This window comes from Schistocerca cancellata, chromosome 6 (genome assembly GCF_023864275.1).
Source record: "Schistocerca cancellata isolate TAMUIC-IGC-003103 chromosome 6, iqSchCanc2.1, whole genome shotgun sequence".
Classification (NCBI taxonomy): domain Eukaryota; kingdom Metazoa; phylum Arthropoda; class Insecta; order Orthoptera; family Acrididae; genus Schistocerca; species Schistocerca cancellata.
The window spans coordinates 417,389,879-417,408,792 of NC_064631.1; the positions used below are offsets into that span (position 1 = coordinate 417,389,879).

Here is an 18,914-nt window from a genome sequence, read left to right on the forward strand (position 1 = left end):
TACAACATTATCCAGTGTCTTGCGGGCCAGTCAGGTGTGTATTATATGTAACTGCGACAGTTCAGTGCTTCATGTGAATTTTGTTAGTTTTGAATGTAGATGTTTGCTGTCTTTCGATTCTTGTGAAATAAACGTGCAATAACTGAATTCTTTTGATATTATTTTGGTAGCTAGCTAACCTCTGTCACTTTTTGATTATGGCTTCACCAGGGCCTTCAGCTATACATACAGTATTTACATTGTATGTACACTGATGGAAAAACATCATAGCATCAAGAAAGAGTTGTGCGACATAAAATAAAGTTAGTAGGCGTGTTTCTACATCTGAAGGATGATGTCTATTCATATTTTACTCCAGTCTCACAAGAGTGCCGCTACTACAAGTCAGATTTGCTTTAAATACACGATGTAATGGCTGTGAGTATTGTTACCTTCCAGATTGGGTGTGGTGAATTGATGTTAGTCAAGAATGCTTGCCCGCATCTCGTGGTCGTACGTTAGCGTTCTCGCTTCCCACGCCTGGGTTCCCGGGTTCGATTCCCGGTGGGGTCAGGGATTTTCTCTGCCTCATGATGGCTGAGTGTTGTGTGCTGTCCTTAGGTTAGTTAGGTTTAAGTAGTTCTAAGTTCTATGGGACTGATGACCATAGATGTTAAGTCCCATAGTGCTCAGAGCCATTTGAACCATTTGAACCAAGAATGCTTATAGGGCGACAAGGATGCCATTATCAACACCTTACATGAGATTATGTAATAGGGATTTGAGACGATGGATATGTTTCTTCTGCAATAATGCAGAAAGCCTTGGAAGTAATGTAGCCACTGCACATGATTGCTGGCAGCAGTGGTCACAGAGTAAACAGTTGCAAGAAGACGAGTCTCTGGACGGCCACATGGCACCACCGAGAGGAAGACCATAGTGCTCAGCTATGGCTCCGGTGCATCGTACTGCATCTGCAACAACAATCTGAGCAGCAGTCAGTACCACAGTGACACAACGAACTGTTACACATCAGTTACTTCAAGGACAGCTCCAAGCCAGTCACCCTGCAGTGTGCATCCCACTGACCCCAAACCACCGCCATTTGCGACTTAAGTGGAGTCAAGCGAGAGGTCATTAGAAGGCAGGGCAGAGATCTGTTGTATTTTCTGGTGAAAACTCGTTCTGCCTTGGTGCCCTTGAAGGCTGTGTGTTGTCTAGAAGTACATCAGTCGAAGGCTTGCAACCAACCTGACTACGTACTAGAAACACTGGACCTACACCTGGAGTTATAGTGTGGGATGCGATTTCGTATGAGAGCAGGAACACTCTCATGGTTATCCTATGCATCCTGACTGCAGATCTGTACGTCAGTCTGGTGAGTCGACATGTTGTGCTGCCATTCACGAACAGAAGTCCATGGGGCGTTTTCCAACAGGATAATGCTCGCCCAATACCGCTATTGTAACCTCACCAGATCTGTCTCCAATCGAGCACATATGGCACATCATCTGATAACGATTCCAGTATCATACACATACAGCATTGACTGTGCATGTATTAACTGACCACATGCAACAGGCATGGAACTCCATCCCTCAAACAGAGATACAACAACTGTGCAACACAGTGTATGCAGACATGCATGCATTCAACATTCTGGCATTTACACCAGTTATTGATGAACCAGCAACTCGCATTTCCAATGGCTTACCTCGCACTTACTTCAACCTGTGATCTTGCAATGTTAATCACTTAAATACGTTACCTAGATGACTGTATTCCCAAAATTTCATTTTTCTACATTAATAATTTTTTGGTGTTGTGATTTTTTCCGATCAGTGTGTAAGGCACTTTCTTTTCAACGAGTACGTCGGATAAATATCGCATACATCGGATAAATATCAGTTACCGACAAGTAGCATTCACAGAAATCACTGGTATCGGTAAGTCACAGGGAGTACTGGCATGCACCGCCAAGCAGCCGGAAACTGCTTGTCACTTTACTGCCGCGAGACGCTAGTGACGTGAACCAGTTTGCAGTTCCAAACATGTACGCTTGGGGCGCTGCTGCAGAATTGTACACGAAGGTCTAATGCAGGCTTAAGTTATCAGCATTACCGTCAGACTCTGTAGTACTTTGAGGCATCATTCCTGAGATATCATCTGCAACGTTATCAATCTCCCTTCAAAGACATCAATATTACAGAAGTTGACAAAACATTCGGCTGCGCCCGTTTGCTTATTGTGAGTAAATGAGATTAAAGTTGGCTGTTGCCTAAATAAATGTCTCCTTATTGGCCACTGATATTAGTGTTGTCTATCGTGATAAACTTTGCTGTGACACTTCTCTCATAAATTATTAGTATTAATGTGGCAGCTGGTATTAACATGACAAAAATTACTGTGAGACATTTTCTAAGTCTCATCTTCAAGTGCCAGCAGTGACCGACAATATCTTTGAACAACTAAGATATTTGGTGTGTGTGTGTATCTATAGCTTTGACCATAGATTTATGGTCCAAGATCTATAGTCAAGTATAAAGATTAAAAATGCTCGAATGTTGTGAAGATATCACAAACAGACAGTTGCGCTACGTTCATTCTGATAAATTACATTGGTTGAGTTGTTGCGTTATTTAAAGCTGTACTCCATCAAAATGCTGGTGTGGTCTAGCTTTCACCAACCTGAGAACTGACGTATAACCATTTCGGGGATAGGAGCTACGAAGACTACAATTTTATGTATACTACGAACCGTGGTGCAACTATGGGTCGTGAATTACGTTAAATAGTTCCCACAGAAGTCTGACTCGTGAAGAGAACAGATTAATTGTATATAAATGTAGTACAAGAAAACGAATTATATTTCTGAACTGTTCGTACGAGTTTAACAGCATATGTAAAATTACAAAGTGCAAATGACAGAATTATTTTAAAAAAAGTATCCACATTTTAAGTCCCGTTGGACGCGTTATTAAATTTTGGTAATAACTTGGGAGTAATGAGAGGGGTGATCTTTTTAAATAATTAAATACACCGGTATTAATACCTGCATCAGGATGGAATCAGGGGCAGAGAAATCTTGGTTTTGCTTGTGAAATCGTGATTTGAAACTGACTTCAGAAAATTTAATATCTTTTTTCTTCTGTTCCTTGTGACTCAGAGTTATATGGATTTCAATTAGTTTATCAACCGGCCATTGACAAATTACACTTGATTGTAGTTCCGTCATTGCGTGCATGACATAGTGTGACGTAAATTTTAATTTCCTTAGGCTACTAGTAGGCCCACTTAGTAACCTGATTACCACACTCTGTAGCGGCCAAAATTCATAGTCAATGTCATTTCATCCACTTTTGGCAAATACCGCCCAACAGTTCACGCTGTTGTTGCACGTAATGACAAATAAAATTTAATTGGAAATGGAACATTACACCAATTGAAAAAGTGTTAAATCATGAATCAATATGATATAAATCGGAATAAAAGTTCTGTATCGGACTCAATCGATGCAGTGTTTAGACCTTTTTGGTCTCGGACACGCAAATTTACTGCAATGGGTGTATCATTTATCATCAGGTGGGAACGTAGAGTGAATGGACGTCAGTAAGCGCCAGTGCTGTTTACGAGGGATGTTTAAGGGCTTACCGATTGTCCTAGTTGGTCAGAGGATAAAGAAGGATTGAACGCAATAGGGGAAAGAAATCGGCTATCAGAGGCTGATGAAGGAGTGTAATGTTCAAATGTGTGTGAAATCTTATGGGACTTAACTGCTAAGGTCATCAGTCCCTGGATGGAGTGACAGGATATAAACATTTGATGCTTCAAGGAAAGACAGAACAGACGCTGTGCGGCAGTTCATTATTAATTCACTATTGTATTACAAAAATACCTTTGTACTAAAATGCAGCTACTATCCTGAACAAGGCAGAATGAAAATTAACGTTTTTGTACAATATAAGCTACTGGAAGGTGGTGTTACTTTGGACAGCTTTTAACACAGGCCTATTTGTTACTTCGCAAAATGAACATCAGGGATGCACCGAGACATATTTTCTGGACATGATAGGTATAGCGCATATCTTAGTCTGCAATAACCACAGAAAAAAAAAAAAAAAAACATGTTGAAATTGTCTTAATGTTATCATGCAGATGGGGCACCATTGTGAAAGTATTAATTTTATCTTGAAGTAGTAAGGAAAGATGTCTGTCATAGTTTTAAATACCAGTAACAAGTGTTTGTTTAAATTGTGGGTGGACACTAGGGTGCGTCATTTTACGAGCTGTACAAGAAATTTTATTCCTTGCCAAAGACTTCCGGTTTTGCTTTGGCAGTGGTAAAATGAAAACTTTAGGCCATCATTAATTAAATGCTTGACATCAAAGAGCCCTCATTTACCCACCAATCTTGACGTCTTGAGTATATAAAACGCCAAACTTTGTGCTTGAAATATAACATTTTTTCTTGTTAGTGCACCGACTGTTTCCAAAAACTTTTGATCATTTTGTATAATGCTCACTATGTATCCCCCATCTTTAGTTTCACTCTCCTTCCAGGGAAATCACCAACCTTCAAAGTTAATCATTATAAAATATCATGTTTTAAAGTAATGAGTCTGTTTTAATTTGATGATGCTATTATTTGGGTGCCGACAACGGGGTACTCCCTGCATCTAACATAAATTAATCAATCAACCATTGCATCCTGCCTGTGGGTCAACAATGACAAATGGACACTATACTGTTGGTTGGTTCTTTGTCTGTCACCTTTGTGCGGAGAGATATATATAAGGAAGGACTACGAGACTTTGGTAGAAGATTGCACTTTCCTCCATGTGTGCATTAGTTCTAGATTGTTCATTGGCTTTAGCTGACATCATAGAAATTCGAGCAACTGTACTTTTTCCTGGCAGGACATTTAGCTTGTTTCCTCTATTCATAGCCTGACTTATATTGTTGTCACTTCACCAGTCCTTTTTTCCCCCCAAAGAATGCTTCATTCACTGCACTGTTATTGGTCTCAAACTTTTTTTGAGAACTGCTTGCTTGAGTTAGTGCAGAAACTTGTTTGTATCCAATAGTAGTTTCTCTTTTATATGCTTGTGGGGGAGGAGGGGATAGTCGTAATTTAAAATCTTATTAGCTCAGAACAGTTCCAGTCTTTTTAGAATTCCCTTCTTTTTCAATACTTCCACTGTTTCTGTGTATGGGCACTTGCGTATTGTGCAAGATTTGAAAGACAAGTGACTTTCAGAAAAGGAAACATACAAATATTCATTCACAAAAGTAAGAACACCTCACACACACGCCCACCATGTCTGGCAGCTCGAACTGGAATGCCGGTCTAAGTTGCTGGAAATGGTGGTCATGTTTTTTATGTATGCCCGCTTGTGTGGGTGAATGTGTATGTGCTCCCTTTTCTGATGAAGGCTGTGGCCAAAAACTGATGTGTAAGTGTCATTTATTTGTGCCTGTCTTCAACAAAAAGTGCCAACTTCAGCACAAGTAGCAATCTTTTCTTTATGCTGTTGATATTCCAACCTGGAGTTTCTGTTGTTTAATGATAATTGAGTTACATCTACAGTCACTTTGTAATCCCATTTCATGGTATCAAAAGGTGTGTCAGCATAGTAATAAAAATGTTCTTCTGATTGCCCGTAGTTGTCACTTGAAATAAACAAAAGTTGACAGCCAAATGGTGTACACCTGATGAGCATAACTCTCATATGTTGGGTGTAGTTCACACACAAATTTCTTTCACACCCAAGCTTTATTTGTTGATGCCCCCTGCAGCTCCCCTCTCACTTACAACTCTAAACCAATCAGGAAAAAACTATGTGGAATGTATGCCCACTGTGTTTGCTATAAGCTCACCACCAAAAGCAATCCACTAATGGGGGGGGGAAAAATTGTTTGCAGATGGAGAAAGGCCAGTTTATCGTAAAAGCCATGACTCTTACTCATCAACTTGTTTGGGGTGGTCCATGTTTCTATTGTGATCAGTGGCAGGACTTCAAGTCTTCAAATTTTTCTTTAGAAATCAGTTTTTTTCCATAGACACAGTGGAATTAATTGTTCAGTGAATTGCAATGGGTGGGAAGGAGGTCTTTCTTTTCTTCCCCTTTTCTGAGTGCTTGTTTTAACAGCAGTCTCCTGGTCAGAGTCTCTTTTCATAAAAATGCTTAGAGGTTTGTCTTTTCTCCCTCCAATTTCTCTAGTTTTCTGTTTTCTCCATGTACAACCATTGTTGTAGCTTCAGTGCATACACTGCCTCCAAAATCACTGCCATTGGGCAAAAAGCTGTGCCATAGAAGAATAAAGCACAAAGTAATCTTTTCTAATATGGGGTGATTTTCCAACTCTGTTTTAAGTAACAGCACTGTGTTTATGTTATGATTTTGGCTTCCACATGAGTCTGACTAAAGAATAAGTTCCTTTGCGGTAACATATTTTTATAGATGTTTTTTGAGGCTGCTGCTAACCTCCTGAGCTCCGCAGCCAGCTTCACCCTCAACCCAGACATAGCAGTGGCCTTTGCCATTCTTTTCACTGTGAATACCTAAATTATACACATACTACTGCCTTTTATGATATACAATGTTGTTAGGAATCTTAGGCTGAGGGTATGTTTTTGTAAATCAAAACACAAAGTTTCAGCATCAGGATTATTCTTGGCTACTAGCATGTCTTCCCTCCTCATATCTTGTGCCTTTTCTGCTTTTTACAAAATGACAACTCTTCTCTCTCTTTAACATTTGCAGCTTCACATTATCATCCCAATGTTCTATTTCCACTACTAATGTCACACGTGTTACATGTATCTTTGTCAAGCATTTTCCTATGTATGTTGAATTTTAGCAAAACAGTTTTTTATGTGACAAGCTTACAGGTTTAGTTACTTCTTCACAGTACAATTGATGTTTTTTTTCTACAGCTGTAAGAAATTATGTCTCAGTATTTGTCCTTTTATAGTGTGATTTATATTTTAGGACTTTTTAAATGTGTTCAGTTACTTCTTGTACACAAGTATCCTCAGATAAATTTTTTCCACTACCTTCTGTATGACAATCATGGACCTCTTCAGCGCATTTAACATCCTCAAAATCTGTAAAAAGAAATTTTACATACAACCATACTATACAGTTTGTATGACATACTAAACTTCCTTGCTTTCTCTCTCTCTCTCTCTCTCTCTCTCTCTCTCTCTCTATCTCTCTCTCTCTCTCTCTCTCGCTCTCTCGCTCTCTCTTTGAACTCAGAAATGAATGAGCAAATCAATGCATGCTGAGCTCATGAGATTCAGCACTATAAAATTGGTTATATTCTAGCATTGTTCTCTCCTACTTTTTCCAAACATTTGCAGGGACGCAAGTAGAAGACAATTCTTTGAGTAAAATAGCCCTAGTTTTGGATGCAACATTTTTTCCTGATCTCTCTGTCTTGGTTTTCATACTTACATTTCTGTCCCCTATTTGATCTACCTTTTAGTAATTGATTTCTATCTGGTTCGGGAATGTTATTTTGTGCTTCAATAGTACACACATTCTACTTTGGGATTTCTTCAAGTATGTTTTCATCTTTGTCAATGTGGTTACTCCTGGATCTGCAGTTCTCATCTTCATTACATTTTATAGCCTGATCATGTTTCCTTACCCAAAACTACACTTGAAGTTAAATCATTGTTACAGTTATTTTCATTCAGAGAAGAATCTTTGTTTGGAATGTCTGCACTTGAAGATGTATATTCTCCCCAAAAAATGGAAGAAGAAGTGGAATGCGTAAGGTTTTTGACATTTTGTTAAGGTCTTTTTCGAATGGTTTTGAGGTTACTCTCCAAAAGAAACATATTTGTATACCTTTAAACTCCAGATCCGTTTGACATCATTGTTGCACTTTCAGTAATACATTGTGCTCTTGGCTTGGAAGCATCCATTATTGCACCTGGTAATCGCAACATTCATGATGTCACTACACACAACCTAATACAAGGCCTACAAACACTACACAGCTCACAGTCCATGGCACTTTGTCTGCTGTTGCAGCACTACAGTTTGCACTGTAGCTTGTGGATTTGTGGTGCAAAATTGACAGTCAAATGCAGACAAAGTGGCACTTAGCCTTTGCCAATAAGTCGTGGCAATCATTGCTACGACAACAATGGTGATTTTTTTCCCAAATATGTTACGTTGTTTTCCAAGGATACATAATGTGGTTCTCGTATAGGCCTTGACTATTTGCTTATATAATGACAATAACAATATGTTCTACAATTTTGTACGTTGTTAGCACAGGTTGCAGCATAGTACATATGTAATATTTTAGTGTGTATACATTTATTCTTGACAGTACATGACTAGTTTCCTTATGTTTAAATTTACATACAAGTATATTGTTTATCAAGATCGAATGATGGTTACTTGTATTTTCAGGCTTTTGCCTGCATCATAGTTTTTTTATCTTCCTTGCAATAATGAATAAGTTCATGTAAGGAATAAAACTGATTTTTTTCCAATAAATCTTTGACTGTGCTTCAAGGCATTAATGTTCTTTATTTGGTTGATATTGCATGGAAGGCAGTCAGAATAGATACAGTCCCATGTACGTTTCACTTTTTTTCATAATGACTTTACCAGTGCTGGATTGTTCTCTATTTCCAGCAGTTACCTGTGTTGTACTGATGGACCTTCTCATTTTTCTTAAAATAACTTCTGTTTTCTGTTCTTGTTGATGTGTATCAGAGAGAGAGAGAGAGAGAGAGAGAGAGAGAGAGAGTGTGTGTGTGTGTGTGTGTGTGTGTGTGTGTGTGTGTGTGTGTGTGTGAAGACGTGCAACTGTTGAGACACATCACATTTCGTGAGGAAACATAGTTGATTTGTGAATTTCACAGTTAGTAGCGATGCCCATTTGTTGGTTTGCTACACACTGATGTGGATAATAACTGATTGTTCCTGGTGTTGATGCAGGCAGTGCAAATGTTCGAGCAAAACACTTTGTGGTAGGCACAGTAGTTTTGTGAAATAGTTTGTTATTAGACACAGTTGTCACATATTGATGTACTGCACTGAGATCTGAATTCACAGAGGAATCTGTTCAAAGTCTAGCAATAGTTTGTCTTATGTCTGCCATTGTTGTGACATGATGGTTGTCAATATGGCAGTCAGTGTTTTTTTTAACAATGGCACACTCAAATGTTATCACTGTGTGGTTTTGAGCATAATAATTACACTGTCAGTGCACCTCACTCAAGGTCCATCCAGATGTGGTATTGTATGGAGCTGGAATCATTGGGAATCCAATAAAAGAGGGCTGCATTGTTAATGTGTAGTAGGCTGCTCATAATAAAAATTCACAGTTTGCGTGTTGTGGTTGTAAACGGGGTCACGACTTCAAAGGCATTCACTGTGAGGCGGTAAGAATGTACCAGTAACAAGATGGAAGCAATGATACTGATATCAGATTTACGGAACAAGCATATGTTTCCGTATGTGTACAATAATTTCTCATATGTGAATATGTGGAACACGAAAAGGTATTTTTCTAGAAAGATATGTCCAAAACTTATTTCCTTCCAGTAGTACCATGATTCATAATACACTGTTTGTGCATCAGATCTCAAATGTGAAGGTGCCAAGCAAACCTTCTAACTACCTTAAGTCCCAATAATTTAAAATGTTCATTATTTCATCATCCCATTATGTTAAAATGTAACTTTAACATGGGTAATCTATTAGAAACTTTGTGCACTGTGTTTCCTAGTAACTGATCACCACTCTGTTTTCTGTAGGCCAAAGCCTAACCGATTACAGTGCACTCCACATATTTCACAATGACTTGTGTAGAGAACCCAACAGGGAAGCCAATTTGGAAGACAGTTGTCAAGCTGTGTTCAGAAATATGGATGCTTTCTCAGTTGTGGGTTACCTTCTAAAAATGGGGAAATGACTGGAGGGAGGTAGATGAATCTGTATTTAGACTTGTTTGTTTATGCCTTTTATTCATGAGGGAAGTTAAAAACTTCTTCGTATAACTTAATCAGTGACTTGTCTGACCTTTCATGCCCTAAAGAACAGAAAGAACACTTATGTTCCAGAGAATTATATATTCCAAAGAAATTATATATTCCAGAGAAATATACTCAGTATATTTTTGTAGTTAGACTATGGTGTCACTTACAAGTTCAGCATGATTTCGTGCCTACATACTAAGTACATCTTTTTTATACATCATTGAAATCATTTAAGTTTGAAATTGTTACTGATGAAATTATGTCAAAATATGGTTAAGTCCAGAAAATGTCCAGATAAATCATCATGTTTAGAAGTAGAGCTAGAAAATATTCAAAAGAGATATTTTTATTCATATACCATTAGGTTAACAGTAAACATTAAAAATCTGAAATACAAATTTGTCAGTTTCAGCTCAACTTTGGTTGACTGACTTTTGCTTAGACATGCTCATAACCAGAACTGGAAAACACTCATCTGGAGGTGTAAGAATTTTATGGTGGATGTGTCGTCTACCAACACCCTTGCTAAATGGCAGAAATGAGTTATTGTATTTTAATGTACTAATCCTTTGCAGAAAATAGAATTCCTTATGGGAATTAGTCAACATTGTTACCAGTAACAGTAAGACACCAAGGATCAGACACAAGACTTGAACATTCACAAAATAAGGAATAAAAGGAATAAACAGAGTAAGCATAAAACACATAAAAAGCTAGTGTGTCATGAGAGGAAGCTTTCGAAGAGCAGTTCTGAGCAATATGGTCCCTCAGATGATGTTATAATTATGGCTGGATTGTGTGGATGTATGCAGGGCATTGGCATTATTGAATTCATCCAGAAGATGCACTGTCTCTCCATAGACCAACTCCATGTGTTTTACACTGATGAGCCAAAACATTATGACGATGTGCTTAATAGCTTGTTGGGCCATCTTTGTAATGCAATAGATCAGCGACTCTGCATACCATCAATTCTACAGTTGATGTTGACTTGTGGAGCTATGGCACCAGGTTTTTAAACACAAGCCATGTGATTCCTGTAAATAACAGGCCGCTGATTCATGTGTGCAGTGATGGCACTCAATAGTGACTCAGATGGGAACCATCGGATTCGCATCAGGTGAATTTGGTGACCGAGACATTAATGTGATTTCACTATCATGCTCCTCAAACTACTGTTAACACGAGTCTGACATCAAGACAGGGACAATTATACTGCTGAAACATAAAATCATCACCAGGGAAGACATCAAACATACAGAGATGCAGATGGTCCACAGCTGACATGTCTTCAATTACTACCGTAGGTCCCATGCAAGCACAAGAGAATGTCTATCATCACACAATACTGCTCCCACCAGCCTGTGTCCATGGTGCTGTGAGTGTTTCAAACAGCTTTTTTTTGGGGGGATGACCATCAACCTAGTGTAGCAAAAATGTAATTTATCCAACAAGATGACATATACTCAGTGATACACGGTCCAATCTCGATGATCCCGAGCCCACTACAATCATAACTGATGATGTTGCTGGGCCAACAAGTGAACATGTAAGGGTCATCTGCTGCGGAGCCCCTTGTTCAACAATGTGCGCTGAATGGTGTGCTCTGAAACACATACACATGCATCCATCAGCATTGTGCTCTTTCACCAAGGATGCCACAGATTGCCATTTATCCTACTTTACAGTGCAGGCAAGCTTCCAGACCCCACATTCTGTGAAGAGTCGTAAATGTACAGCCACTTGACACCTAGTGGTAGCTCCACTGCCCTTCTAACACTTTCGATATATGTCCACGAGAGTAGCACGTGAACATTCAACCAGCTTTGCCACTTTTGAGGTATTCTTTCACAATCTGTGCATAATACTAATCTTCGCTTTGGCAAAGGTTGTTACCTCACTGGATTTCTCCATTTGCAGCACATACCTTCACTAGAGTAATTCCCCATCCATCTCTGCTCAGCTTACATACTTTTTTTGTTGCCGATGGGCACTGCCGCTAGTCAGCAGGTGAAACGATCTATCATGGTCAATAAATAATGTCGACTGTTGGATGGAGAAAGTGGTCCCACTACATCAAGACAAACATGTTTAAAAACATATGGTTACATTCAGAATACCACCAACTGGCCCATGCAGATGGTGAGACACTTTACATTGTTGGCACTGTAGACATGTTTGCACCCATTTCAATATTCTTTTTCCATTCCCAGCCAAACAAAGCACTGAGGCATCAGACAAAAGGTGGGGGGCCTCCTAGATGGTACATGTTGTGGATGCTGTCAAAAGTTCGTCATCTAAATGCTGATGGAAGTAACAGTTAAAGTTTTCCCTGGGAGATTTCACAGTACAGCCTGGCATCTTCTTCTGGAATGTCGATGAGCTGCAGTCATAAAGCTGAGGTAGCATTGTCGATGGACATCTAAGAGTTCTTCATCATCTTTCTGTACTCAGTCCAGTGTGAAAAGTCAATATGGCTTCTCACACTGTTGACGTGTGAAAGACAGTCAGCCACCACATTACCAGTGCTTGAAATGCGTTTAATGTCAGTACTGAATTGCACTATAAATTTGAGATGGTTATATTGGTGAGGAGAGCAGGTGATACTGTTCTGCTTAAATGCATAGGGCAATGGTTTATATCCATGAAGATTGTAAATATTGTTGCGGGGCATCAATAGTCGAACCCGGGACTCCAGATGGCCAAGCTGAAGCTGGGACCCACCGCACCACTTTTCGTCAGGAGGCCGAGCAAGTTCAGTAGTGTCCAGGGGCAGTGCAGAGTGATACAGCGGTATTCGGAAGCATTGCTTTATTCACATAATTCACAGAAGCATGATGGTGCGCCGCCCATGGCATTGTCCCGTGAGTCTGGTCATCTCGGCACTCCTGGACTGCCGACACCACTGCTGTGGTCAACAAGACCGCCCGACGATGGAAGTCAGCGGCGCTTGCCCAGTTGCTGCCACCGAGCATCACATTTTGCACTGTATAGCTGCCTGCGATTCCAAAAACTGTTACAGTCCCTGGTCCCTGCCACCCTCTGCCCTGTTTGGCCTGCTCTGTCCGACCATGGGATGAAGGTGGTTGTACTGGCCACCCATGGCCCTCGGCCACTGCTGCTCCCAGGACAGGACCAGACTCAAATCTGCACCCTCCTTCATGCGGTGCCACATCTTGCCGCTAGTGGCGCTTGCCAGATGGCAACACCCGCTGCCAACTCTGGCGCTGCCGCACCTCCTGCAGCGCCCGCCTCGCCCAGACCCCGGTACGACAGTTGGGAAGCAAACGTGGCCCGTCCTGGACCTGCTGCAGACTGCTGTCACTGCCCTCCTACAGGCAGACCATACAATCTCCAAGTACCCAGCTGCCGTTCCATCCTGTCCCATCCCTTTGTTGTGTCCCTAGAGGCGGAATACAGCCTGAACAAGTACATAGAAATAAAGAATAGGTTACACAGAATAATTACAGCATTGCTGCCAGATTGGCCCCTGTAAGTGTAGACCAGCACAGGTCCAACCCGACTCTCGACTGCCCTGGCACACACATTACAAGCTGAAAGTACCTGTCTATTTAAACTGCTTTTCCCCTTGCTCTTGATGTAGTGTCAGAGAGAGGCAGAAACTATGGCAGGGATAAATTCCCACACATCAGCCATCTACAAGCCCCCAGGGGCTCAGCATTCATTTGCTGGGTACGGGCTTGGCGACCCCAGGGTTCATGAGCTGGGGACTGGTAAGCGGCGCCAGTCCCCTGTCACCGTAAGCTCTGGGCATACTTCAGCGGCACGGCTGTGGAATGTTGTGTGTCTCAGGGAATGGGGATCTTGGCTTGACCGCCCGAATCTTGAGGATGGAATAAACGTCTATAAACAACCCCTCAATCTCAAGGTGTGCTGCGCGCTGATGAGATGTATGGTTGTTAAGGTGGAACAGTCAGTAGCGGGCAACCTCTGGGGAACTTGCTGCACCTCAGTTGTATAAGGCTTACCTAGGCACTTGGGGCTCTGTCTAGGTAAACTTCTATTTCCCTAGCTGCTCGTGGGACCGAGATGGAACCCGCGAACTTTTATTCTTCTCCTCCCAGCGGAAAGGGTGGGCCGCTGGTAGGTTCTAACACCCAATACAACAAGAGGGCCCTTGTAGCCAGTCCTCCTGATTCAGTTACTGGTAACAGAATGCAAACTGCTTCACAGAATGTGTTTCTTATAATTAAAAGAAAAGAGGGGAGTTTCGATAAAGTTTCACCATTTTATATACAGAAAGGCTTAGAAGGCATTTCTGGCACCTTAACATCTGTCAAGCGCCTGCGAAATGGAACCTTATTGGTTGAAACATCTAGCTTCCAGCGAGACAAGAACCTTCAGAAGGCACAATTTCTTGGGGAGTTTGTGATAGAGACTGAATTGCACAACACCTTGCACTACAGCAAAGGTGTTGTGACTTGCAGAGATCTTGTTGACATTCCCCAAGATGAACTGAAGGCTGAATGGTCCCGGGAAGGAATTGTTGACATGCAACACACTATGAAACGGGTGGATGGTGCTCTCATGGAGTCCGACTCATTTATCCTTACTTTTAACAGCACCAAATTGCCAGAGCATGTGAAGGCAGGTTTCCTACGTCTCAGTGTACGGCCTTATTACCCCAACCCCATGCGGTGTTTTAAATGCCAACACTTTGGACACACTACTCTCGGCTGTAGAGGGGATGCCACTTGCGGGAAATGTGGTAAAGCTGCCCATGAGGGAGTTGGTTGCTCCTCTCCTCCCAAGTGTGTCAACTGCTTTGGGGATCACCCTGTGTGGAGTAGGGAATGCAGAGTTTTCCCTGAGGAGCGGAAGATCCAGAAACTTAAAACCACAAAACGCATCCCATATGGTGAGGCAAAGAAAATATACAAGTCCATGCAACAACCGCCCATGTTCACTGCCTCCTTTTCTTCCACTCTGAAACAGCCAGACTCAAAAACTGATGCCGCCACACAAACGGAGGTTGCTACTGTGTCAGCACTAGCACTTGCATTTGTCAATGTACGTGTGCTGCAGTTCCTGTGAAGCCTCCTGTCCCCCTTTCCCCCCGGCCTTCTGACCAGGCCATGGTAGCTGACATCATGGACCTTCCTGCCCCTTCCCGTGTCCAGTCTTGTGAACTGCCAGCGCTGCTACATCCCCTACTGTTTCTGAGGTTTTGGTTTCTATGCCACCTCAGACCAAAAACTCTAAGCCAAAGGTAAAGACTTGCCCACTGAAGGAGACTGAAGTTATAGAGTCTGCTGATGTTGATGTCATTCTTTCTGACGTCTCTCTCGACTCCTCTTCAGAGGCGATGGAGGTTGATGTCACCCTGGGGCAATCATCTCACCCCAAAACTGAGCCTCCACCTGTTGTGGGCTCTCCTCCCCGACAGAAAGTGAGGATGAAGATACTCCCACTCTGATAGATGGCTCTCATTATACAGTGGAACATGAATGGATTCTGGACACATGTGGAGGAACTGAAACTCCTAGCACAGCAACACCCCCCTGTGCTTGTGTTTACAGGAAACCCATTTAAAACCATCTGATGCTCCTATACTAAGGGGCTATACATTATATCGCAAGGATGACCTGACGGGGGAAAGGACCAAAAGTGGAGTCACCGTGTTTGTCAGTAATGGTTGCAGTTGAAATTCATTCACGTTGGAGGCGTACCATTTGCTCCCTTTATTTACCTCCTCTGGATTCAGTGAACTTAGAGGCTCTCACAGATCTTATCGAACAACTCCCCCGCCCATTTCTCCTCCTGGGCAACTTCAATGCCCATTGTGTCCTGTGGGGCTCCACTTCTCCTTGCGCTCGAGGTCGAGTTTTGGAGAGCCTCCTGACATCTCAAGTGTTGTGCATCCTCAACACTGGTACTCCGACTCATTTCTCTACTGCTACTGGGTCATTCTCAGCCATTGACCTATCTTTCTGCTCTCCAACCCTCACCGACTCTGTTCACTGGAAGGTCATTGACAACCTTCATTCCAGCAATCATTTCCCCATCCGCATTCATCCCCTGGATGGTGTACTGCTGGAGCAGAGGCCGCCATCGTGAATGATTGGCAGGGCTAACTGGCCACTGTTCAGTCGGTTGGCTGTCTTTGACCACCGCAACAGTGTACAGGAATGGGTGGATCACATCACACTTGTGATCCATCATGCTGCTGACCTGTCCACACCAAAGTCTTTTGGTCCTCTTAAGCGGCGCCTTGTGCCTTGGTGGACAGAAGAGCCATCCAGGACAGGCGTGCGCATCTTTGATGATTTAAATGCCGCACAACAGCAGTCAATCTTACCGCCTTTCGAATCGCGAAGGCCAGGGCATGCCGTGTCATTAAAGAGAGCAAGAAAAGGTCATGGCAAGAGTTCCTGGACTCCATCAACCATTCTACTTGTTCCACAAAAGTATGGGAAGCCATCCTGAGGATTTCCGTTAAACGCCGCCGGTTGTCAATAGCTGCAGTCCTGAACCAGGGATGCCTCCAAACGACACCCAGAGCCATTGCTCAGACGCTGGCAGAGCATGCATTTTGCACAAAGTACTGCCACTGCAAACCAGGATCCAGCATTTCGTCGCTACCGTGCGACTGTCGAAAGGGCAAACTTGGACTTTCGGTCGAACAGTTCTGAGGCCTACAACTCCCCTTTCTCCATGTGGGAACTTGAATCGGCACTTACTGAGACTTCTGACACTGCACCAGGTCACGACCACATCCGGTACTCCATGCTTCAACATCTGCCAGCGGCATCAAAGGAAATCCTCCTCGAACGTTTTAATCTCATATGGCAGACATGAGTGTTCCCCACCTCGTGAAGGGAGGCAATTCGCATCCCTCTCCCCAAACCAGGAAAGGACTGCACATGTCCCAGTAGTTATCGGAGTATCGCCTTGACGAGCTGTGTTGGAAAGACCCTGGAATGGATGATTAACCGTCGTCTGGTCTGGCTGTTAGAAACCAGACAGCTCCTTAGCTGCTCTCAGTGTGGATTCCGACAATTTCGGCCCATGGTTGACAACCTGACTCTCCTAGAGGCAGCTATTCAGCAGGCTTTCCTCCATCAGCATCACTGTATTGGTATCTTCTTTGATATCAGTAAGGCATATGATACTACTTGGAGACACTGTATTCTTGCACAACTGCATCAATGGGGCTTTCGTGGCCGCCTCCCCATTTTCATTCGGTCTTTCCTGTCTCAGCGGTTTTTTCAGACCCGAGTTGGTAACACACTGTCTGATTGCTTTGAGCAAGAGAACGGTGTCCCCCAGGGCAGTGTTTTTAAGTGTTACCCTCTTTGCCATAGCCATCAACAGTATAATGTCAACAGTGAGGCGTCCAGTACAGTGCTCCTTATTTGTGGATGACTTTGCTGTTTTCTGTTCCTCCTCCAGTGTGGCAACCATGAGCCATCAGTTGCAGCTAACAGTGCAGTGGTTAGAGTTGGCTGCAAATACGGGTTTTTGGTTTTCTGCCGATAAGTGTGTTTGTGTTCATTTTAATCATTCTCTTCATCTTTTTACTTTGCCTGCCTTGCACATGGGGGATACTGTCCTACATTTTAGAGACACAGTGCGGTTTATGGGCCTAATTTTTGACTCCAGGTTGTCATGGCCACACCTGCAAGACTTGAAAGCCAGAACCCTGAAGCCACTGAACATCCTCAAGTGCCTCAGCCTCAGGTCTTGGGGAGCAAACAGGGCGCATCTGCTTCAGTTTTATCGGGCTTTTGTGTGTTCACAGCTGGACTAAGGGTGCACAGTGTATGGGTCAGCGAGGCCATCTTATTTGCAGATCCTTGATGCTGTCCACTATGCTGGGATTCGAATGGTCACGGGTGCTTATCGGACCAGTCCCATACCCAGCCTCTGTGCTGAGGCTCAGGAACCGCCACTTACCATTCGGTGGCAGCTCCTGCTGGAGTGCCAGGCTTGTAAGTTTCTTGCAGCTCCAACCTTACCTGCTCACCATATTGTTGCTCATCCACCTCTGGACCGCCTTTTTTCCCACCGTCCTCGGGCTACGTTGCCGTTTGGGATCTGTGTGCAACGTGTGCTAGAGTCCCTCGGTGTGGAGTCTGTACAACCCCAAATCCTGGGTTTTAACCGCCTGCCACCCTGGTTATTGAAGAGGCCCAGAGTGATTTTAGATTTATTGCAGTACAAGAGAGATTGCACTCCTGCCACCGTTTTTAATGCAGCATTTTCTGCCATTTTATCTGAGCACCACGACTACATAGCTGTTTTTACAGATGGGTCAAAACAAGGGGATTCCATTAGTTGCTCTGTTGTTTCTCCAGATCATGTCCTCAAGGTCCGACTGCCTCAGACTTTTACTGTCTTTGATGCAGAATTGTCTGCAATCTTGCGGGCACTGGAGCAGATGAGACATTCTTCCTGTCCTAAATTTCTTGTCTGTTCCGATTCACTAAGTGCCCTTCACTCATTGCAATGTTCGTATCCAGCAGATAAAATAGTCCAGACCATCCAGGATGCCCTCCTCCAATTACTGCGACTGGGGAAGGTGGTGGCTTTCTGCTGGGTTCTGGGGCATGTCGGCATTGCTGGGAATGAAAGGGCAGAATGAGACTTTCACTCTGCAGCAGAGTGTGCGCTGATATGAAACTTCCTGACTGATTAAAACTGTGTGCTCGACTGACTCGAACTTTGGACCTTTGCCTTTCACGGGCAAGTTCTCTACCACCTGAGCTACCGAAGCACGACTCACACCTGGTCCTCACAGTTTTACTTCTGCCAGTATCTCATCTCCTACCTTCCAAACTTTACAGAAGCTCTTCTGCGAACCTTGCAGCACTAGCACTCCTGAAAGGAAGGATACTGTGGAGACATGGCTTAGCCACAGCCTGGGGGATGTTTCCAGAATGAGATTTTCACTCTGCAGCGGAAT

At 42.9% G+C, this 18,914-nt stretch overlaps 1 protein-coding gene across 1 annotated transcript in view; it reads left to right on the plus strand.

Annotated features, from left to right (window-relative positions):
- Positions 1–2,028: 2,028 nt before the first annotated feature.
- The window catches only part of LOC126191226 (uncharacterized), a 61,793-nt gene continuing 44,907 nt past the window's right edge, over positions 2,029–18,914 (plus strand). The window contains exon 1 of the mRNA XM_049932029.1: positions 2,029–2,226. The gene's annotated coding sequence lies outside the window, so the exon portion shown is untranslated. The remainder of the gene's footprint in view (positions 2,227–18,914) is intronic.